The 23,481-nt window shown below is 42.9% G+C and overlaps 1 protein-coding gene across 2 annotated transcripts in view; it reads right to left on the bottom strand.

Moving 5' to 3' along the window:
• LOC8050760 (class A basic helix-loop-helix protein 15) overlaps positions 1-23,481 on the bottom strand; it is a 294,675-nt gene that overhangs the window by 127,901 nt on the left and 143,293 nt on the right. The window contains exon 1 of one of the 2 annotated variants that reach the window (XM_042286138.1): positions 4,704-4,903. The exons of the other annotated variant lie outside the window; for it this stretch is intronic. The gene's annotated coding sequence lies outside the window, so the exon portion shown is untranslated. Of the gene's footprint in view, positions 1-4,703; positions 4,904-23,481 lie in introns of those variants that run through there. 2 annotated transcript variants of the gene reach the window in all.

The raw sequence follows: 23,481 nt of genomic DNA, 5'->3' as shown, positions 1-23,481 counted from the left end.
TTTAAGATATCAAGGTACGAAGCGAAACGAAACGTCTAGAACCGTTATTATCCTGATAACTTAACTCGTCGACTGACTGTACAATGACATTTCTAGGTAATACAAAGACACGGCCTTGCTGTCACTGTAGAAAGTTCCCAGGTAGCAGACAGTGCAAGGCAACATCTGCTTCCAACGTGACTGCCTGTGTGGCCAAAAGAACTTCTTAAAACTACAGGCTCTGGCCAGTGTAATGAACAAATCTCTGCCCAAAATATCCGTTAATATTAAAATAAAATATGGCTAGGTGGCGCAAGCTACCGCCCAGTTGGAAGGCTCCAGCCCTGTGCAACCACCCATAGTTTTTTTTCTTCTCGTGCTTGTTGTATTGATTTGTGCCACTGCAAAGCGCGCCTGGGACGCGTAGAGTGTCAGAAGCTATCGGAGGATACCATCGACAAATATGTGTCATCAAATACAAGCTGGAACACCACCCGAATTTAAGCTTTCCAGGCCCTATTGTTCCCTTGTCTTTTGTACCTGGTCCTGTCATTGGTTCAGCCTACCCTTTCTGATTATGAAGTTAGATTTCCTACATAGTTCTCAATTAACGACGGTTCCCGATTAACGCATGATCCCAATTTGACGGGCAGCACCACATAAAGTATGTTACCATGAACGAGATGTAATATTGTCCGACTGACACGAACTTACCAACTTTATTCTCAGCACAGCTACAGGTGGCGAAAGAAGGCTGAAAAAAAAAAGGATGCTCAGGAAACCCCCCCCCCCCCCCTTTTCTTTTCTTTTTTTTCAGGAGCTTTGTAAAGTTATTTTTGAACTGCGTATGAAGACACCTTATTCTCTTAATTATATATATTTTTTTTAAATTTCAACTCGTAGGTTGAGAAGAAAATGTTATATATCTGTTTCATGGCTGAGAGATAAATCTAAACTCACTTTTGTTAATTTAACCACACAATAATCAACATAAAGCACTACGGTTCCTCAAACGTCAAAACGCTTACTCGATGTCCTCCTCCGTGCATTTTTCCCCTCTTTCTATATATTTTACTTTCGGTAGCGACGGATGCTTGTATAAATCGACACTGTGAATAATAACAAACAGAAGCCGCTTTCGAGGCTTTATCTCGAAACCATGCCCGATCAGTAAACCGTCACCCTGGTCGTCAAGCTTCCCCGTTGACAGCGGAGCGCTGCGAGAAAGCCAGCTTTCCGAACACTCTTTTCATCAAAAAAAAAAAATAAGGGAAGGAAAAAGGAAGGAATTTAAGTCTTTATCTAAAAGTTGTTTTCTTGTTCTACTTTAGTCGTAATCTACAGAGGGTCGTATGACTGCGAGGCCTTGCGGGTTATTTTGCGTTTGTTTGACCGTGTGTGTTTCTCGCCACTCGTGGATTCGTGCCCCTTTATAGGGCAACAAAATGTTTAGCTGGGATTGTTGGTTCATGACTGGAAATGAGCGGCAAAGGAATGGGGACAGAGGCTATGCAGAGACCCCTTTATAGGAGTCTCTGCGAGAGTACTTCGCGTATGTTAATGTCCGACTTCGTGTTTGTGGAGCTGGGTTTTTCTAAGTATGCAGAAAGTGAGCGTGAGCATTTGCGTGTTTGCGAGCGTTGCCCGCGACGGGCGCATCAAAGTGCAAGACTGAACGTCCCGATACATGCAGTGTTCGCACGCGATTCCTCTCAATGAACATAAATTTGGGTGTGTATCTGTGTGATAAGTTTTCCACCTATTCTGTTGTGGTGCGTGCGTTTTCGTTGCGTTATATGTTTGTGTGTCGGCGTATGGTTTCTGCACGTCACAAGGTGTGCTTGTTCCTTTGTCTGCGCGAGTTTGGGTCTGCTATTACTTTGCGATGTGTGCGTCTTCGTGACTGTGCGCGCGTTTAAACCCACGTGTTCGCGCATGTACTGCGACGTGGTAAACTCAGTGGGGACCTCGGTCATAAACCTTCTCACCACTACTTCCAAATACCTTATCCATTTGTTTTGACAGTGTTAGCTGATACAAAGAGAGGGAAATTACGTTGCCTCACTCGGATACGCATTCATTTTAGAATACCGTAGCTAACGACTAACAGCCGTCTGACTTGCAGCTTTGGCTGCTTCGAAGCATATTCTAGCCTGTCCTTCAATAATATAGCAATGTTACACTCTCTATGTGGTGCGCATAGCCGGCGAAAAGTTGGTCGTACCGCCCAGTCGATCAGTGCGAGGTCCCTGTTCTCGTTGTCTCGGTAATTTTTAGCGTACGCTGCATGTTGGAGTGAGTGTCCTACTATATTACAGAACACATTTCTGTAGAACGATCTGTCGGACCGTGCTGTTTTTAGAGGACAACGAGGAATAGTGTGCTAAATATAATCATCCACTAATTACAGCGCTACATTTTGTTTTCTGTTTTTGGGTGTAAAAATAATTTGACAATCTACATTTTGAATAAACAAAAATTGCACCCTAATTTTTACGTTCGTGCTTATGATGACAACTATGTACAGCTACTGAGTAATCGCACGCCAAGACACCCATTAAATGTGTTTCGTTAAGTACTTGCAGGTCTGTTCGGACCGCGATAAACTAAAAAAAAATAAAAAAATAAACTGCCTCGAGGCTTTCGACACGAGTACAGAGTTGTGGAAACATGTGCGGAATTAAAACAAATGTTTGACGTCGCGGAAAAGAACGCGCACGTTGACGAATCGCGGATATACAACGAACGCGGATGGAGAGCGATGACGTCAGAAAAAGCTAGTCCGGAAGCGTCCCAAGTTTCGTATCTTCATTAATTCGAGCTTTGCTCGCGCAGCCGCTCGACGCACCTTCACAAGCACCGCAACAGTTCAGAACGGAAGCACTGACACCAATTTGGAGCATGTTCTCGATTCCGTGCTATCAGGGTATGCTATAATTCTGTTCGATAACACTACCGCCCACTATGCGGGGGGGGGGGAGGGGGGGGGGGGGCGTTGGCAAAAAGCGTACGCAATTCATGGCAGTGTTCAGTGTTTCTTAGCAGGTTACTTATGGTTCTTGTTTGTTTTAGTTTCATTATAATGATATTCGATTGCAGCAGATTACAATACCTAATTCATCTCCGAACCTTATTTATTGTGAGCTTCTCTTTCTGTCCTTGTTTAGTTCTGGGCTGCCTTTCTTCGCGTCATGTCCGAGGTTGTTTATATATTTCCGCTTGTTCCTTTCCTCTAATAATCATTTAAAAAAAAAACACGTTTTCAAGTGGTTAGGAAACTCCATTCTTACAAAATTCCAGATGGTTACTGCAAAACGACTGTTTCTTTTATTGAAATACTAAATCATCATAATATATATATATATATATATATTATGATGATGAAACAGTTATATATATATATATATATATATATATATATATAACTGTTTCTTTAGTGTGGTGAAGAAATGCAGGTTTTGTGAAAGCAGTACATTATGTGTAGATTTGATATGACTGCATAACACTATAGTAGCCGACATAGCACAGACAGCAGCGAATGCTTCCTTTTATATATATATGTTTGCGTCTAATAAATAGGAGATAAAACTCCAACGTGTCTCAGTTAGAAAACCGATGGCCAGTACTTGTTTATGAACCGTTTTCCGATCCCTCACAAGAAATGTTCAGAGGTAAACATCGAAGTGCCCAATCCCTTCCTCAATTTCTTACTTCGAAAGTGCCGATCTATTTCTAACTAGAATATTTATATTTTTAATGTCAACTCAATAGTTGGGATCGCGACTCCTTTTATACACGAAAAGTACGAATAAACAAACTAGACCGCAATAAGTGATCTCAACGACAGCGTTCTCCAACGGCGAGCAGTCCAGGGTCGGTGAATAGCCGAAGCCGTAGAAGATTCACATCAGAGACGGGCCGACTCAAACAGAGCCATACAAATCCCTAGAGACAGCCTTAGAATGAATCTGTGAAAGCGTCTAGACTTTAAACCGTACACGTCTTCGTGGCAAAAGGCAACCGCCCCTATCTTTCTTTTCTTTTTTTAAAGTCACCTTCATTGGATTTTTTGAGCACCAACAAGGTACTCGCAGCCGGCGGTTGTCAAGATACCCTAGGTTCATGATTGAGCGCTGCACTTACGAGATGGTCCCACATAACGAAACAAGAACAAAGAATGAGGCAAAAACAGTGCGTGCGACGCGCGTTTCGTGCGGAGTAGAAAGTTGTCTCGAAGGAGCAACAAGTGTCTGAGAACATGGCCGCAAGTTCCCGGCGCAAAACACGCCGGTTCTCTGCACGTCGATTGATATCACCGACGCGGCGACGGTAAGACGATTGTTCGGCCTTCGCCAAATTCAAAACTCAGCTATTTAACGGATACTACAATATCAAAAGGTTAAGAACACGTATTTTAAGTTTCGTGTAAGTTGGAGGTGGAGCAACAAGGAACGGGGGATATTGAATTAGTAGAGCTTCCCATTTTGGGGAAAAATAGCAGACGACATGGCCGTTAGCTGACCAGATGACAAAATATCCCTCCCCCCCAATAAATAAATAAAAAAAAAGCAGACGACAAAATGGCTAATAACGCGAGCAGACGACCGAGTTCAGCGTGGATGTACGTCAACTCGTCAGTGCTCCGGGATCGCGCTGAGGGAAAAAAAACTACTTAATCGGCGTCGATGCGCGAGTGAAGGGGTAAAAAATCGGCCGCGACTCACCGGTCAAAGGTTGTCGGCGTATCGGCAGCCTCCCCGCGTCTCTCCAGGTGACAGATGATGTTTGGAAAGTCAACCTCAAACCAACGCACAAAACAACCGTCGACGTGTGCTGCGTTCTTGCCCCCCGACGCCCGCGCGGCGGAGAAAAAAAAGCGCCGTTGACCGACGCCACCGTCGTCCGCGAGCGCTGCTGCAGCTGCATGCACAGCAGGCGGCGCGTCGAGTTGGCCCCGGTCGCCGGCCCCTGGCGGAGCCCGCAGAGCCCGAGCGACCAATGGGGGAGCGTTGCGCCGCTGACGTCACAAGCCACCTGGCACAAGCGCGGGGCTCGCGTGGGGGTTTCGAAGCCGGGTTCGCCCAGGGTTGGTTGCCGGGTCGGGGGCAGAAAATAAATAAGACACTCACAACTGCGGAGGTTCACGAAGGAGCGCGGATGGACGAAAAAAAATGCCGACTAAATCCAAAAGGAGACATATAGGGTCGTTCTTTTTTTAGAATAATTTTTGTCTTTGTTTTTAGAAGATTTCACTGCGCAGGTTATCACGCAAGCTTTAAGTGATACACACGTCGCATGAAAAACAAAGAAATGTTCCTTCGCCGAAGTGAGCATGAAAAGGGAAAAGAAAGAAACAAAACAGGAAGAAAAAAAAAATAACGATGGAAGCGCAGGGAGGGAGCGAAAGCAGATCGCATCCACGAGATCGCATAAAATCGTCGTCTGCTCGGAGGGTGCGCTCGGTTTATTCCACTCCTCTGACCCCAGCTGATTGATTCCCTGCCCTAAAAGCGTTACGGCATACAGCCGCGCCAGTGTTTTCGAATAGCAGAAAAGTACTGCGGCACATTTGAGCCTTTCCTTAAAAATCACGCGTCGCTCTCGGCTTCCCGCAAAATTGGCAAAACACGTTTTGAATTAGCCCCACTCCATAATATAGTCTGGCTACTTTGAGTATCTGTATTTTCTGGCTAGGTCTAATTTCCGGCACGGATAACACCCAATAAAAATGATTTATTAATCACAATCTAACCCGATCCCATCTAACCCAATTCACTGCACGCACCAGTTAGGCAACCAGGGGTACGAGAAAACAAGTTTTCAAAGATTGGTGACGGAAATAAACAAGCATCGAATTAGTGGCGTCGAGAGAAATACTTTTAGGAGATCGCAAAATAACAGGTAAACCGAGCCTTCTTACAAAATGCAGAAATAGCATTACATTACCTATATCATTATCCCAAAAAGGAAAGAGGGCAAGATTTTTATTCTGTCTTCCACGCAAGATTTTGGAAGTCTCCATTTCCAAGCTTCCAAAGCCCCTCAACTCATTAAACTCAAAGCATAATCATGAACTGAACAACGTCGTGACCATTCTAAATTTAGCTTGCTCGGTGATAAGTAACGAACGAGATCTGTGCAACAAAAGAGAAATATGCTATTGTGAATAACTACAATAACAATATGCACAACCCTTCACACCCTTCAGTGATTACTCATCCCTCGAGAACGACGTTGGTTTTCGGTTTCCTTCATATGTGCACTTCCTTTGAATATTGCCTAACATCTCTTATGCCAGACAAAGCTTCTCTGGAGGAAAACATGCGTTTTTCAGTTGTTCTTAAGAAAATGAAATATGTTCGCTGCCAAATCATCATCATCATCATTTATTAAACCTTGAAGGCCCTTACCGGTATTACAGCTAAAGAAACATTATATAAAAGAACAAACAAAAAGTGGGTTACATGCTCGAAAACATTGTGATATAAAGCAGCAAAAACAGGAAAAAAAATAAACACTCAAAACATTTTTAAGGAAAAACAGCTGATTAAACAGAAAAATACACAAATAAATCTCTCTATAAACACGAATTGACTTTGCTATTAAAGCAAATGCAGATGAATGGTCAGTTCGGATATGAATGTGTTATGATCTGTCGGGGTCACGATACTGTTAGGCTATTCCAGTCTGTTATTGTTAATGGCAAGGTGGAGTTAAGAAACGAAACTGACGAGGCGAAAACTGGACGAACTTTACAGACATTATCCATGCGAGGAAATATGCGAGTGGCTGGGAATAATAGCGAAGTTATGATGTCATGGTTATGATAGTAAATATTGAGAAAAAGAGACAGGCGTGATAATTTTCCCCTGGATAATTTTCTTCTGGAAGCAAACATTGATGCCCAAATACATGGGACAGTTTCTTCAGAAGAAAACTGTGTGTACCGTCTTCTCTATCCGCTGAAATGAATCCCGAAAGTTTCCGTAGAGCATTCAGTCTTCGAACATTTTCCATAAAAGAGAGAATAGAGAATGCGTAAAAATGTCATTATATCTCGTAGGCAAGACAAAGATTTCGAAAATTTTCCATGAACAATCTACAAGATACAAATAAATTTCAAAGACAATCCTCACAATTTTTAAAGCTGCGCACGCGGTGCAGATTGTGAGATTTTCCAGAGTATCTGGGAACCTTTCCAACGCTCATCACTGAGGCGAAAAGAGCCGAAAACAGCCCGAGTTCGTGGCCTGTGAGAGCATATGTGGTGTGATATTTCGCAGGAAAGAGTTCCTGCACATGTTCATAACACCCTCCACGCCACAGTATAAAAGATGGAAGCGCGCATGTGCCGATTATTTGAATGGCCCATAATATAAGTAACTTTCCAAAAAAAAAAAACGTATACAATATGTTCCGTGGAGAATTCACTAGGGCTGGGTGCCGACTAAAAATTTTAACCCGATTAATCGCCACCCTTTACTCGATTAATTAATCGATTAATGTGTATCGTTTCTTTTCCTCCACAATATTTTTTAAAAGCCAATATTAAATATTTTTTTGCTTTTGTTGATACCGTGATCAATGACGCAATACACAATTTCGATTCTAAATGAACTTTGTTGGGTAGTTGAGACAGTTTCAAGGACACTCGCACTCACAGAATATTTCTTCAGCTGCATGAGGCAAAGAGGTTTGGTAATGTCCTCCGGCAAGAGCCAACTCCTTCGATAGTTCACAATCGTCTTTGCTGTACTAAACGGACACTGGCACGGCGTTGAGGTGGCTGGGATACGTGTAGCCTTCTGCACTTGTCGGGAGTTACACACCTTACCCCTACAGTTTACATTAAGTTCAAGTATTCACCTAAAGTTTGCCCTTCGTACAGGTGTTCTAGTCCATGTCTGCGTGGTGAAAGCGTTTAATTTTTACCTTCATTTGGCTCGTCAAAAATTTAACGATTAAAAGCCTAAAAAAATTATAGCGATTGAAGCATTAATCGGTTGTTCGGCAGGTTAATCGACCAGTTGCTCAGCCCTGGAATTAACGTGAAGTTTGAATAAAGATGTGCGGGTTGCCGATCTTTTCAAAAAATAATTTAAATGTTTTCGATCTCTTTTAAGGATAATTTTATTATTCCGAAGTGTTTCACAGATAACGTAAAGAATTCCTAACTTTAACGTGCCGTATTGAAGATATAGAAATTTGCAACCGACTATGATAACATTACAAAACCTTCTATAACATTAATGCAGCGAGCAGACGTGCAAAATGTTGAGATCATAAGATTATCCCAATTTTCCGTGTGGAATGAGTAAAGGTTTTTCAGAGTATTCATAGCATCATAATTTTTCCTATAAAAAAAGGGCGGATAAAGGCAGCATTTCGTATATAAAATTGGATTTCCAAAAAAGCATGTATGTGATGCAGGGAATAAAAGATCTTGATGAAAAATAAACGGATTGGCCTAATTTTTTCAAACGAAGTTAAGAATCCACGCTTTTGACAAACAATGCAAGAATTAGTGGTCACTAACCATTGTTTTGAAATGGTTCCTGGTTACCGGTTTTAGTGGCTCTGTGGTAAAAGCGTCACATGCATGAATCTACACAAAGTAAAAAAAAAAACAATCATAAGTTTAAAAAATCAAATAAATAAAATTTATATGATTTAAATAAGATTATTCGATTTAGATCACTACACTTAGAAAACAGTTACTTCTTATTAATACATTTATTTTTAAACTTGGTAGATTGACTAATTAATGCACACGATCACGGATAGCAACGCGGAAGAGTTAGTGTAAGTTTAAGGTACCGTTTAACTAACAACTTTTTTTAAAAAAAAAAAGACCCCGCCATACTAGGATAAAAATAGCTTCCTTATTTTAGGTAGCTAAAAAGCTTTATTTGCTTTTTCTTTCGCGTTAGTTCCTGCTTGGAATAGAAGGTTACGAAAGGGACAAAAGATGTGGAAGAAAGAAAACAAACTCTCCGATTTGCTCAGATGAGCACTGCTTTTTGCTTACTCTCAGCCTGCTCTAAACATTTTTTTTCCTCGATGATCATTTGGTTTCCGTACAAGGAAAATGCACATAAAAAGCATTAAATTATAGATAAACGGTAAAAACCCACTTTCTCGATTATTTTTGCAGGAAAGGACAGATTTAAATCATCGTGAAAATCGAATCAGATTTAAAATCGCGATGTAAATCATCTCGATTTTTATTCTTCGCTTTGAAACAACGTCTTCGTGAATGTTGTCTTTGCCATGTATTCTATTGACAGGCTTTCTTACAGCACGCGTAGAGCAATATACAGAGCTTAGAGCTAGGTCGTGTCATTCCCCACGATGCTGGTTTTATTGCTACTTATTGCCTGCTAAAAACTAGCAGCTTCTCAGCATAAGTTAACTACGCAAAGGCCAATGCTCGTGGCACATCGCTCGCAAGGATGTCGCACTGGACAACGACAAAGCGACGTGTCTTCAAAGCACTTTACGGTGGTGGCCAGCGAAAAACGGTTGTACAAACAGCCCACATTAAGCACGTAAAAAAAAAGGGGAAAAAAAACGAGATTGGGCAAAATACGCGTTAAAGAGCCAGACACACATGTTCAAAGATGGGTACAAATTCATGCCAAAGACTGAGGCCAGACTGGACGAATGGTAGCCTGAAACAGACATGCTCACATTTGAAGTATCTCAAAGACGATTCAAGATGCCCATACTTTTTTTGTTTAAAGGATGGGTGATACGTGGTAACAACGCGAAATCGGTTCTGTATCAGCGAACTCTCATTAGCCAACTTGCGTCTTTCTGCAGCTGTACTTAAAAACCCCGTGAAATAACTAAAAAAACGTAAAATCTTATTATAAAAAAATTTAAAAAAATTCCGAATTTATTGCGGCAATTATAGTCACGTGGCTCACCTTTCCTCCAACAGATTTCGGGGGGCGCCTTCCACATAATGGGATTTCCGTCAGACATTCGCTTCCTGTTTTGTTTTCTTCTCCTACTTATTTTTTGTATGCGGTTTTATTTCTCAAAACAAAAAACGCTGACATTCAATGGCCGATGGAATTCGTGCGCACAAACACATACATAGGTACGTGCGCGCGGGTGCGAAATACACGCACACGCACACACAGGTACTTGCAAGCATACGTGCACCCGCACAAACACAGACGGAAACACACGCACGCAAATACACACACACACGCGAACCCGCAACAAACAAATACGTGCAAACGCTCATAAATACCCACACACACACTCCCACGCACAAACACATACACACAGCTCAACAGTTAAGCGACAGTGATGATTAAAGCGCTTCAGACGAACCTCGACGGCCTTTAAGAAGAAGCGCACACAATGCCCCCCCCCCCCCCCCCCTCCCCCCAATTCGTTATTATTATATTCAGCCATCGTCGACACTAGCGTTACTAAATAGGCTATACGCTTCGGGTTGTCATTTATCCGAATCTTTATCCGAAATAGCAGAGGAGACGCATTTCCGCCTTCCAGAACTCTTACGACAGTCCACGACCGAGCAAGACGATACTTTCTGGCATCGTATCGGAAGCTCAGGAAGTCGCATCAATTAGTACTAAAATGCCAGCGGCGCCCACAAGAAAATTGGGGGGGTGGGGGGGGGGGGGATCTTCTAAGCGTGTAGCTTGTTTAGTAACTCCAGTCAACATCTAGGGCAGCGCGTAATCCTTTACAGCACAAAAAAAAAAAAAAGAAAGAAAAGAAAAAAAAGCGAATTGATATGGGCGCAAACACATTAAAGTTCAAGATCCCAGAAAACAGAAAAAAAAAGGATCTGACAGTTGGGCGAGCCATTGTATCCACGATAATCCATTTGAAAAGCAGACGCTCGACTACGCGGTTGGCGATCTTTGGGCAACACGTGTGCGCCATGTAAGTCGGCTTCAAAATGGCGTTCCCAAAGCGCGCAGCTACACGTGACTTTTTATTGTAGGTGCTTCGGGTAATGGACCTATTCCGCACAAACACGACACCTAGCGACAACTATGTGGAGCTCTTTCTTGGGGAAATAACGTTTTCGGTAACAGTCATCCACGTGCCAATATTTAAATAAGTGAACACTGCGAAGCCATCGACGAGTAGGAACTAATCTCAGAACGTACCGGAGAGTAGTCAAGGGTACAAAAACATCCGCTCCTGTTGCCAAAAAACAAAGTTCAGTAATCAGCCGTTAGGTGGAAGACAGCGCGCGAAAGCGAAAAAGTAATCTTGGGTAAGCTCAATTGCAGTCCAGGTTAGGTGCAACAGCAGCCCGAAAGGGTGCCAAAAAGGCCAACTAACCAATTCAGGAAGCGCACCCGCCGGAAATCCTGCACATTCTGGGATGTCCCTCATAAAGCGAACCACTTAGTTTCTTCGCCCGTCTTATGAAGCGCGCAGAGACGCGTTGCAGTGGACTTGCTCGCCGTAAAAACCGATTCCTCGGAATACACTTCCTCGATGGCGGTACTGAGCTGTGACAGCCGATAGATCCCGATTTGAGGACGCTCAACCCCTAGGTCAACGTACAGAACACGTCTCTACTGCAAGAGAATGGAACGAAGGGGCGTGGCGAGTTCAGGTGCATTCATTACCCTTCTTAAACATCCAGTGCCCAAAATGGCGTATTTGACGCAGGCGCAGCAGTTCTAGCCATTATGGCGGTCAGTAATGTGCTTGCAGCTGGGGAGCTGCGCCACTCTTTCCACCACAGCGCCACCTCGCGCCATGTTCTTGCAGCTTTGGGGCAATACCAAACTTATCGCGAATAAACCGGAAGTTCGAATTATGCGGGTTCCAATTAACGGAAACAAATGTCCACACCCAGTGCCAACTTAAGAAACGTGGGGGCGTCGCGAGTCGAGTTAATCTGATTATTGTTGCACAACCGATCAGGTTGCGGGACTAGCGCCGATAAAGACGCCGGAAAAAGAATAACGAAACAAGCATGCATTCCTTAAATTGTCAGCGAACCATGGGCTTCAAAGCTGCTTACATATTATATATCTACCACCGTTTCCATATCACAAATGTAACCATGTACTCGTGTTCCACATCGACCATATAGAATAGTGTGTCTTCGAAACGCGCTCTTGTGCAGAGTGATACTGTGTGTTAAATGTGTTAAAGCGGTATGTTTCCGCACACGGGTTGCTTCATTCAGAAGTAGACATGCAACCGAAAATCTCCACAGCTCAGCGCACGTTTGTTTCTTGTCTTAAAAAAAAACGGTTCATTTTTAAAGCGAGAGTTGAAGATATATATATGTGTAACGGGAAGTTCTAAATATAACTTCCTGGAAGGACAATCTTTTCAAACTCCCCAATTATCTTCCCACCACGACTGTCGACGTTCGTTCCGCACTGGCTGAGACTCGCGATGCTTGAATAACGGCAACGACCGTGCGAAACCATAAGCTGGTCTCCATTGTTCGTAGCTCCTGCTACGTCAGGTAATTGTTTAACTGCAGCGAAGAGCGCACCTGAGCTTATGACGTAAAACTGAGCACCCCCCCCCCTCCCAGCCTCCCCCCCCCCCCCCCCCCCCCCAAACATCGTTCATTGTCCCTCCTTTTTCACTTTTAAGAGAACGCCGAAAGAAAAATACATTTCATAGTCTGTTTACCCCCACTATAGAAAATACAATATGTTTTTAATCTAAACAGAATCATTGAACAAACCTGACGAACAAGTGAAAGTGCTTTAAGCGTGAACATGACTTAGACGCTTTTTCGGATTTTGCTTCGAAAGGACCTATATACCCTTTAACTGTTTACAAACGTGAACCGCTGCTTGCGTCCCAGGCGACTACCGCTCGCTCCGTCATTGCAAGCCTGTGGAGCTTGCTTATGTAACCAGTGCTAAAAAGCAGAAATGCTACACCGACAACAAAGTTGCATATATCGCGCTCCTCGGTTCTTTCGGCGTTCACCTGGAGAATTGGTAGTTAAATGTTTCACTGACGTTTCATGCAGCCGTGTTAAAGTGGGCTTTGTTCAGTCCGTTTATGAGCCGGAAGTTCAAGGAAAGTCGAGGAGCTTGCTTATGCAACCAGTGCTAGAAAGCAGAAATGCTACACGTACAACCAAATTGCATATATTGCCCTTCTTGGTTCTTTTGGCGTTCACCTGGAGAATTTGGGGTTAAATTTTTCACTGACGCTTCATGCACAAGTGTGATAAGGTGGGCTTAGTTCATTCCTTTTATGAACCGGACGTCCAAGGAATGTCAAGGAGCTTGCTTATGCAACCAGTGCTAAAAAGCATAAATGCTACACAGACAACAAAGTTGCATATATCGCGCTTCTTGGTTCTTTTTGGGTTCACCTGGAGAAGTGGTCGTTAAAGGTTTAACTGACGTTTTATGCACCCGTGCTAAGGTGGGCTTTGTTCATTCCTTTTATGAATCGCAAGTTGAAGGAATGTCAAGGAGCTTGCTTATGTAACCAGTGCTAGAAAGCATAAATGCTACACGGACAACCAAGTTGCATATCTCGCGCTTCTTGGTTCTTTTGGCGTTCACCTGGAGAATTGGGGGTTAAATGTTTCACTGACGCTTCATGCAGCCGTGTTAAGGTAGGCTTTGTTCAATCCTTTTATGAACCGAAAGTTCAAGGAATGTCAAGGAGCTTGCTTATGTAACCAGTGCTAGAAAGCATAAACGCTACATGTACAACAAAGTTGCATATATCGCGCTTCTTGGTTCTTTTTGGGTTCACCTGGAGAAGTGGTCGTTAAACGTTTAACTGACGTTTTATGCACCCGTGCTAAGGTGGGCTTTGTTCATTCCTTTTATGAATCGCAAATTGAAGGAATGTCAAGGAGCTTGCTTATGTAACCAGTGCTAGAAAGCATAAATGCTACACGGACAACCAAGTTGCATATCTCGCGCTTCTTGGTTCTTTTGGCGTTCACCTGGAGAATTGGGGGTTAAATGTTTCACTGACGCTTCATGCAGCCGTGTTAAGGTAGGCTTTGTTCAATCCTTTTATGAACCGAAAGTTCAAGGAATGTCAAGGAGCTTGCTTATGTAACCAGTGCTAGAAAGCATAAACGCTACATGTACAACAAAGTTGCATATATCGCGCTTCTTGGTTCTTTTTGGGTTCACCTGGAGAAGTGGTCGTTAAACGTTTAACTGACGTTTTATGCACCCGTGCTAAGGTGGGCTTTGTTCATTCCTTTTATGAATCGCAAGTTGAAGGAATGTCAAGGAGCTTGCTTATGTAACCAGTGCTAGAAAGCATAAATGCTACACGGACAACCAAGTTGCATATCTCGCGCTTCTTGGTTCTTTTGGCGTTCACCTGGAGAATTGGGGGTTAAATGTTTCACTGACGCTTCATGCAGCCGTGTTAAGGTAGGCTTTGTTCAATCCTTTTATGAACCGAAAGTTCAAGGAATGTCAAGGAGCTTGCTTATGTAACCAGTGCTAGAAAGCATAAACGCTACATGTACAACAAAGTTGCATATATCGCGCTTCTTGGTTCTTTTTGGGTTCACCTGGAGAAGTGGTCGTTAAACGTTTAACTGACGTTTTATGCAACCGTGCTAAGGTGGGCTTTGTTCATTCCTTTTATGAATCGCAAGTTGAAGGAATGTCAAGGAGCTTGCTTATGTAACCAGTGCTAGAAAGCATAAATGCTACACGGACAACCAAGTTGCATATCTCGCGCTTCTTGGTTCTTTTGGCGTTCACCTGGAGAATTGGGGGTTAAATGTTTCACTGACGCTTCATGCAGCCGTGTTAAGGTAGGCTTTGTTCAATCCTTTTATGAACCGAAAGTTCAAGGAATGTCAAGGAGCTTGCTTATGTAACCAGTGCTAGAAAGCATAAACGCTACATGTACAACAAAGTTGCATATATCGCGCTTCTTGGTTCTTTTTGGGTTCACCTGGAGAAGTGGTCGTTAAACGTTTAACTGACGTTTTATGCACCCGTGCTAAGGTGGGCTTTGTTCATTCCTTTTATGAATCGCAAGTTGAAGGAATGTCAAGGAGCTTGCTTATGTAACCAGTGCTAGAAAGCATAAATGCTACACGGACAACCAAGTTGCATATCTCGCGCTTCTTGGTTCTTTTGGCGTTCACCTGGAGAATTGGGGGTTAAATGTTTCACTGACGCTTCATGCAGCCGTGTTAAGGTAGGCTTTGTTCAATCCTTTTATGAACCGAAAGTTCAAGGAATGTCAAGGAGCTTGCTTATGTAACCAGTGCTAGAAAGCATAAACGCTACATGTACAACAAAGTTGCATATATCGCGCTTCTTGGTTCTTTTTGGGTTCACCTGGAGAAGTGGTCGTTAAACGTTTAACTGACGTTTTATGCACCCGTGCTAAGGTGGGCTTTGTTCATTCCTTTTATGAATCGCAAGTTGAAGGAATGTCAAGGAGCTTGCTTATGTAACCAGTGCTAGAAAGCATAAATGCTACACGGACAACCAAGTTGCATATCTCGCGCTTCTTGGTTCTTTTGGCGTTCACCTGGAGAATTGGGGGTTAAATGTTTCACTGACGCTTCATGCAGCCGTGTTAAGGTAGGCTTTGTTCAATCCTTTTATGAACCGAAAGTTCAAGGAATGTCAAGGAGCTTGCTTATGTAACCAGTGCTAGAAAGCATAAACGCTACATGTACAACAAAGTTGCATATATCGCGCTTCTTGGTTCTTTTTGGGTTCACCTGGAGAAGTGGTCGTTAAACGTTTAACTGACGTTTTATGCACCCGTGCTAAGGTGGGCTTTGTTCATTCCTTTTATGAATCGCAAGTTGAAGGAATGTCAAGGAGCTTGCTTATGTAACCAGTGCTAGAAAGCATAAATGCTACACGGACAACCAAGTTGCATATCTCGCGCTTCTTGGTTCTTTTGGCGTTCACCTGGAGAATTGGGGGTTAAATGTTTCACTGACGCTTCATGCAGCCGTGTTAAGGTAGGCTTTGTTCAATCCTTTTATGAACCGAAAGTTCAAGGAATGTCAAGGAGCTTGCTTATGTAACCAGTGCTAGAAAGCATAAACGCTACATGTACAACAAAGTTGCATATATCGCGCTTCTTGGTTCTTTTTGGGTTCACCTGGAGAAGTGGTCGTTAAACGTTTAACTGACGTTTTATGCAACCGTGCTAAGGTGGGCTTTGTTCATTCCTTTTATGAATCGCAAGTTGAAGGAATGTCAAGGAGCTTGCTTATGTAACCAGTGCTAGAAAGCATAAATGCTACACGGACAACCAAGTTGCATATCTCGCGCTTCTTGGTTCTTTTGGCGTTCACCTGGAGAATTGGGGGTTAAATGTTTCACTGACGCTTCATGCAGCCGTGTTAAGGTAGGCTTTGTTCAATCCTTTTATGAACCGAAAGTTCAAGGAATGTCAAGGAGCTTGCTTATGTAACCAGTGCTAGAAAGCATAAACGCTACATGTACAACAAAGTTGCATATATCGCGCTTCTTGGTTCTTTTTGGGTTCACCTGGAGAAGTGGTCGTTAAACGTTTAACTGACGTTTTATGCACCCGTGCTAAGGTGGGCTTTGTTCATTCCTTTTATGAATCGCAAGTTGAAGGAATGTCAAGGAGCTTGCTTATGTAACCAGTGCTAGAAAGCATAAATGCTACACGGACAACCAAGTTGCATATCTCGCGCTTCTTGGTTCTTTTGGCGTTCACCTGGAGAATTGGGGGTTAAATGTTTCACTGACGCTTCATGCAGCCGTGTTAAGGTAGGCTTTGTTCAATCCTTTTATGAACCGAAAGTTCAAGGAATGTCAAGGAGCTTGCTTATGTAACCAGTGCTAGAAAGCATAAACGCTACATGTACAACAAAGTTGCATATATCGCGCTTCTTGGTTCTTTTTGGGTTCACCTGGAGAAGTGGTCGTTAAACGTTTAACTGACGTTTTATGCACCCGTGCTAAGGTGGGCTTTGTTCATTCCTTTTATGAATCGCAAGTTGAAGGAATGTCAAGGAGCTTGCTTATGTAACCAGTGCTAGAAAGCATAAATGCTACACGGACAACCAAGTTGCATATCTCGCGCTTCTTGGTTCTTTTGGCGTTCACCTGGAGAATTGGGGGTTAAATGTTTCACTGACGCTTCATGCAGCCGTGTTAAGGTAGGCTTTGTTCAATCCTTTTATGAACCGAAAGTTCAAGGAATGTCAAGGAGCTTGCTTATGTAACCAGCGCTAGAAAGCATAAACGCTACATGTACAACAAAGTTGCAGATCTCGCGCTTCTAGGTTTTTTTGGCGTTCAACTGGAAAATTGGTCATTATATGTTTCACTGACGTTTCATGCAACCGTGCTAAGGTGGGCTTTGTTCATTCCTTTTATGAATCGCAAGTTGAAGGAATGTCAAGGAGCTTGCTTATGTAACCAGTGCTAGAAAGCATAAATGCTACACGGACAACCAAGTTGCATATCTCGCGCTTCTTGGTTCTTTTGGCGTTCACCTGGAGAATTGGGGGTTAAATGTTTCACTGACGCTTCATGCAGCCGTGTTAAGGTAGGCTTTGTTCAATCCTTTTATGAACCGAAAGTTCAAGGAATGTCAAGGAGCTTGCTTATGTAACCAGTGCTAGAAAGCATAAACGCTACATGTACAACAAAGTTGCATATATCGCGCTTCTTGGTTCTTTTTGGGTTCACCTGGAGAAGTGGTCGTTAAACGTTTAACTGACGTTTTATGCAACCGTGCTAAGGTGGGCTTTGTTCATTCCTTTTATGAATCGCAAGTTGAAGGAATGTCAAGGAGCTTGCTTATGTAACCAGTGCTAGAAAGCATAAATGCTACACGGACAACCAAGTTGCATATCTCGCGCTTCTTGGTTCTTTTGGCGTTCACCTGGAGAATTGGGGGTTAAATGTTTCACTGACGCTTCATGCAGCCGTGTTAAGGTAGGCTTTGTTCAATCCTTTTATGAACCGAAAGTTCAAGGAATGTCAAGGAGCTTGCTTATGTAACCAGTGCTAGAAAGCATAAACGCTACATGTACAACAAAGTTGCATATATCGCGCTTCTTGGTTCTTTTTGGGTTCACCTGGAGAAGTGGTCGTTAAACGTTTAACTGACGTTTTATGCAACCGTGCTAAGGTGGGCTTTGTTCATTCCTTTTATGAATCGCAAGTTGAAGGAATGTCAAGGAGCTTGCTTATGTAACCAGTGCTAGAAAGCATAAATGCTACACGGACAACCAAGTTGCATATCTCGCGCTTCTTGGTTCTTTTGGCGTTCACCTGGAGAATTGGGGGTTAAATGTTTCACTGACGCTTCATGCAGCCGTGTTAAGGTAGGCTTTGTTCAATCCTTTTATGAACCGAAAGTTCAAGGAATGTCAAGGAGCTTGCTTATGTAACCAGTGCTAGAAAGCATAAACGCTACATGTACAACAAAGTTGCATATATCGCGCTTCTTGGTTCTTTTTGGGTTCACCTGGAGAAGTGGTCGTTAAACGTTTAACTGACGTTTTATGCACCCGTGCTAAGGTGGGCTTTGTTCATTCCTTTTATGAATCGCAAGTTGAAGGAATGTCAAGGAGCTTGCTTATGTAACCAGTGCTAGAAAGCATAAATGCTACACGGACAACCAAGTTGCATATCTCGCGCTTCTTGGTTCTTTTGGCGTTCACCTGGAGAATTGGGGGTTAAATGTTTCACTGACGCTTCATGCAGCCGTGTTAAGGTAGGCTTTGTTCAATCCTTTTATGAACCGAAAGTTCAAGGAATGTCAAGGAGCTTGCTTATGTAACCAGTGCTAGAAAGCATAAACGCTACATGTACAACAAAGTTGCATATATCGCGCTTCTTGGTTCTTTTTGGGTTCACCTGGAGAAGTGGTCGTTAAACGTTTAACTGACGTTTTATGCACCCGTGCTAAGGTGGGCTTTGTTCATTCCTTTTATGAATCGCAAGTTGAAGGAATGTCAAGGAGCTTGCTTATGTAACCAGTGCTAGAAAGCATAAATGCTACACGGACAACCAAGTTGCATATCTCGCGCTTCTTGGTTCTTTTGGCGTTCACCTGGAGAATTGGGGGTTAAATGTTTCACTGACGCTTCATGCAGCCGTGTTAAGGTAGGCTTTGTTCAATCCTTTTATGAACCGAAAGTTCAAGGAATGTCAAGGAGCTTGCTTATGTAACCAGCGCTAGAAAGCATAAACGCTACATGTACAACAAAGTTGCAGATCTCGCGCTTCTAGGTTTTTTTGGCGTTCAACTGGAAAATTGGTCATTATATGTTTCACTGACGTTTCATGCAACCGTGCTAAGGTGGGCTTTGTTCATTCCTTTTATGAATCGCAAGTTGAAGGAATGTCAAGGAGCTTGCTTATGTAACCAGTGCTAGAAAGCATAAATGCTACACGGACAACCAAGTTGCATATCTCGCGCTTCTTGGTTCTTTTGGCGTTCACCTGGAGAATTGGGGGTTAAATGTTTCACTGACGCTTCATGCAGCCGTGTTAAGGTAGGCTTTGTTCAATCCTTTTATGAACCGAAAGTTCAAGGAATGTCAAGGAGCTTGCTTATGTAACCAGTGCTAGAAAGCATAAACGCTACATGTACAACAAAGTTGCAGATCTCGCGCTTCTAGGTTTTTTTGGCGTTCAACTGGAAAATTGGTCGTTATATGTTTCACTGACGTTTTATGCACCCGTGCTAAGGTGGGCTTTGTTCATTCCTTTTATGAATCGCAAGTTGAAGGAATGTCAAGGAGCTTGCTTATGTAACCAGTGCTAGAAAGCATAAATGCTACACGGACAACCAAGTTGCATATCTCGCGCTTCTTGGTTCTTTTGGCGTTCACCTGGAGAATTGGGGGTTAAATGTTTCACTGACGCTTCATGCAGCCGTGTTAAGGTAGGCTTTGTTCAATCCTTTTATGAACCGAAAGTTCAAGGAATGTCAAGGAGCTTGCTTATGTAACCAGCGCTAGAAAGCATAAACGCTACATGTACAACAAAGTTGCAGATCTCGCGCTTCTAGGTTTTTTTGGCGTTCAACTGGAAAATTGGTCATTATATGTTTCACTGACGTTTCATGCAACCGTGCTAAGGTGGGCTTTGTTCATTCCTTTTATGAATCGCAAGTTGAAGGAATGTCAAGGAGCTTGCTTATGTAACCAGTGCTAGAAAGCATAAATGCTACACGGACAACCAAGTTGCATATCTCGCGCTTCTTGGTTCTTTTGGCGTTCACCTGGAGAATTGGGGGTTAAATGTTTCACTGACGCTTCATGCAGCCGTGTTAAGGTAGGCTTTGTTCAATCCTTTTATGAACCGAAAGTTCAAGGAATGTCAAGGAGCTTGCTTATGTAACCAGTGCTAGAAAGCATAAACGCTACATGTACAACAAAGTTGCATATATCGCGCTTCTTGGTTCTTTTTGGGTTCACCTGGAGAAGTGGTCGTTAAACGTTTAACTGACGTTTTATGCACCCGTGCTAAGGTGGGCTTTGTTCATTCCTTTTATGAATCGCAAGTTGAAGGAATGTCAAGGAGCTTGCTTATGTAACCAGTGCTAGAAAGCATAAATGCTACACGGACAACCAAGTTGCATATCTCGCGCTTCTTGGTTCTTTTGGCGTTCACCTGGAGAATTGGGGGTTAAATGTTTCACTGACGCTTCATGCAGCCGTGTTAAGGTAGGCTTTGTTCAATCCTTTTATGAACCGAAAGTTCAAGGAATGTCAAGGAGCTTGCTTATGTAACCAGTGCTAGAAAGCATAAACGCTACATGTACAACAAAGTTGCATATATCGCGCTTCTTGGTTCTTTTTGGCTTCACCTGGAGAAGTGGTCGTTAAACGTTTAACTGACGTTTTATGCACCCGTGCTAAGGTGGGCTTTGTTCATTCCTTTTATGAATCGCAAGTTGAAGGAATGTCAAGGAGCTTGCTTATGTAACCAGTGCTAGAAAGCATAAATGCTACACGGACAACCAAGTTGCATATCTCGCGCTTCTTGGTTCTTTTGGCGTTCACCTGGAGAATTGGGGGTTAAATGTTTCACTGACGCTTCATGCAGCCGTGTTAAGGTAGGCTTTGTTCAATCCTTTTATGAACCGAAAGTTCAAGGAATGTCAAGGAGCTTGCTTATGTAACCAGTGCTAGAAAGCATAAACGCTACATGTACAACAAAGTTGCATATATCGCGCTTCTTGGTTCTTTTTGGGTTCACCTGGAGAAGTGGTCGTTAAACGTTTAACTGACGTTTTATGCAACCGTGCTAAGGTGGGCTTTGTTCATTCCTTTTATGAATCGCAAGTTGAAGGAATGTCAAGGAGCTTGCTTATGTAACCAGTGCTAGAAAGCATAAATGCTACACGGACAACCAAGTTGCATATCTCGCGCTTCTTGGTTCTTTTGGCGTTCACCTGGAGAATTGGGGGTTAAATGTTTCACTGACGCTTCATGCAGCCGTGTTAAGGTAGGCTTTGTTCAATCCTTTTATGAACCGAAAGTTCAAGGAATGTCAAGGAGCTTGCTTATGTAACCAGTGCTAGAAAGCATAAACGCTACATGTACAACAAAGTTGCATATATCGCGCTTCTTGGTTCTTTTTGGGTTCACCTGGAGAAGTGGTCGTTAAACGTTTAACTGACGTTTTATGCACCCGTGCTAAGGTGGGCTTTGTTCATTCCTTTTATGAATCGCAAGTTGAAGGAATGTCAAGGAGCTTGCTTATGTAACCAGTGCTAGAAAGCATAAATGCTACACGGACAACCAAGTTGCATATCTCGCGCTTCTTGGTTCTTTTGGCGTTCACCTGGAGAATTGGGGGTTAAATGTTTCACTGACGCTTCATGCAGCCGTGTTAAGGTAGGCTTTGTTCAATCCTTTTATGAACCGAAAGTTCAAGGAATGTCAAGGAGCTTGCTTATGTAACCAGTGCTAGAAAGCATAAACGCTACATGTACAACAAAGTTGCATATATCGCGCTTCTTGGTTCTTTTTGGGTTCACCTGGAGAAGTGGTCGTTAAACGTTTAACTGACGTTTTATGCACCCGTGCTAAGGTGGGCTTTGTTCATTCCTTTTATGAATCGCAAGTTGAAGGAATGTCAAGGAGCTTGCTTATGTAACCAGTGCTAGAAAGCATAAATGCTACACGGACAACCAAGTTGCATATCTCGCGCTTCTTGGTTCTTTTGGCGTTCACCTGGAGAATTGGGGGTTAAATGTTTCACTGACGCTTCATGCAGCCGTGTTAAGGTAGGCTTTGTTCAATCCTTTTATGAACCGAAAGTTCAAGGAATGTCAAGGAGCTTGCTTATGTAACCAGCGCTAGAAAGCATAAACGCTACATGTACAACAAAGTTGCAGATCTCGCGCTTCTAGGTTTTTTTGGCGTTCAACTGGAAAATTGGTCATTATATGTTTCACTGACGTTTCATGCAACCGTGCTAAGGTGGGCTTTGTTCATTCCTTTTATGAATCGCAAGTTGAAGGAATGTCAAGGAGCTTGCTTATGTAACCAGTGCTAGAAAGCATAAATGCTACACGGACAACCAAGTTGCATATCTCGCGCTTCTTGGTTCTTTTGGCGTTCACCTGGAGAATTGGGGGTTAAATGTTTCACTGACGCTTCATGCAGCCGTGTTAAGGTAGGCTTTGTTCAATCCTTTTATGAACCGAAAGTTCAAGGAATGTCAAGGAGCTTGCTTATGTAACCAGTGCTAGAAAGCATAAACGCTACATGTACAACAAAGTTGCAGATCTCGCGCTTCTAGGTTTTTTTGGCGTTCAACTGGAAAATTGGTCGTTATATGTTTCACTGACGTTTTATGCACCCGTGCTAAGGTGGGCTTTGTTCATTCCTTTTATGAATCGCAAGTTGAAGGAATGTCAAGGAGCTTGCTTATGTAACCAGTGCTAGAAAGCATAAATGCTACACGGACAACCAAGTTGCATATCTCGCGCTTCTTGGTTCTTTTGGCGTTCACCTGGAGAATTGGGGGTTAAATGTTTCACTGACGCTTCATGCAGCCGTGTTAAGGTAGGCTTTGTTCAATCCTTTTATGAACCGAAAGTTCAAGGAATGTCAAGGAGCTTGCTTATGTAACCAGTGCTAGAAAGCATAAACGCTACATGTACAACAAAGTTGCAGATCTCGCGCTTCTAGGTTTTTTTGGCGTTCAACTGGAAAATTGGTCGTTATATGTTTCACTGACGTTTCATGCAACCGTGCTAAGGTGGGCTTTGTTCATTCCTTTTATGAATCGCAAGTTGAAGGAATGTCAAGGAGCTTGCTTATGTAACCAGTGCTAGAAAGCATAAATGCTACACGGACAACCAAGTTGCATATCTCGCGCTTCTTGGTTCTTTTGGCGTTCACCTGGAGAATTGGGGGTTAAATGTTTCACTGACGCTTCATGCAGCCGTGTTAAGGTAGGCTTTGTTCAATCCTTTTATGAACCGAAAGTTCAAGGAATGTCAAGGAGCTTGCTTATGTAACCAGTGCTAGAAAGCATAAACGCTACATGT

The sequence above is a fragment of the Ixodes scapularis genome, unplaced genomic scaffold, assembly GCF_016920785.2.
Source record: "Ixodes scapularis isolate PalLabHiFi unplaced genomic scaffold, ASM1692078v2 PGA_scaffold6__148_contigs__length_123643588, whole genome shotgun sequence".
Lineage (NCBI taxonomy): Eukaryota > Metazoa > Arthropoda > Arachnida > Ixodida > Ixodidae > Ixodes > Ixodes scapularis.
The sequence above is the reverse complement of the archived record's forward strand: the minus strand, read 5'-3'. Positions and strand labels throughout refer to the sequence as shown.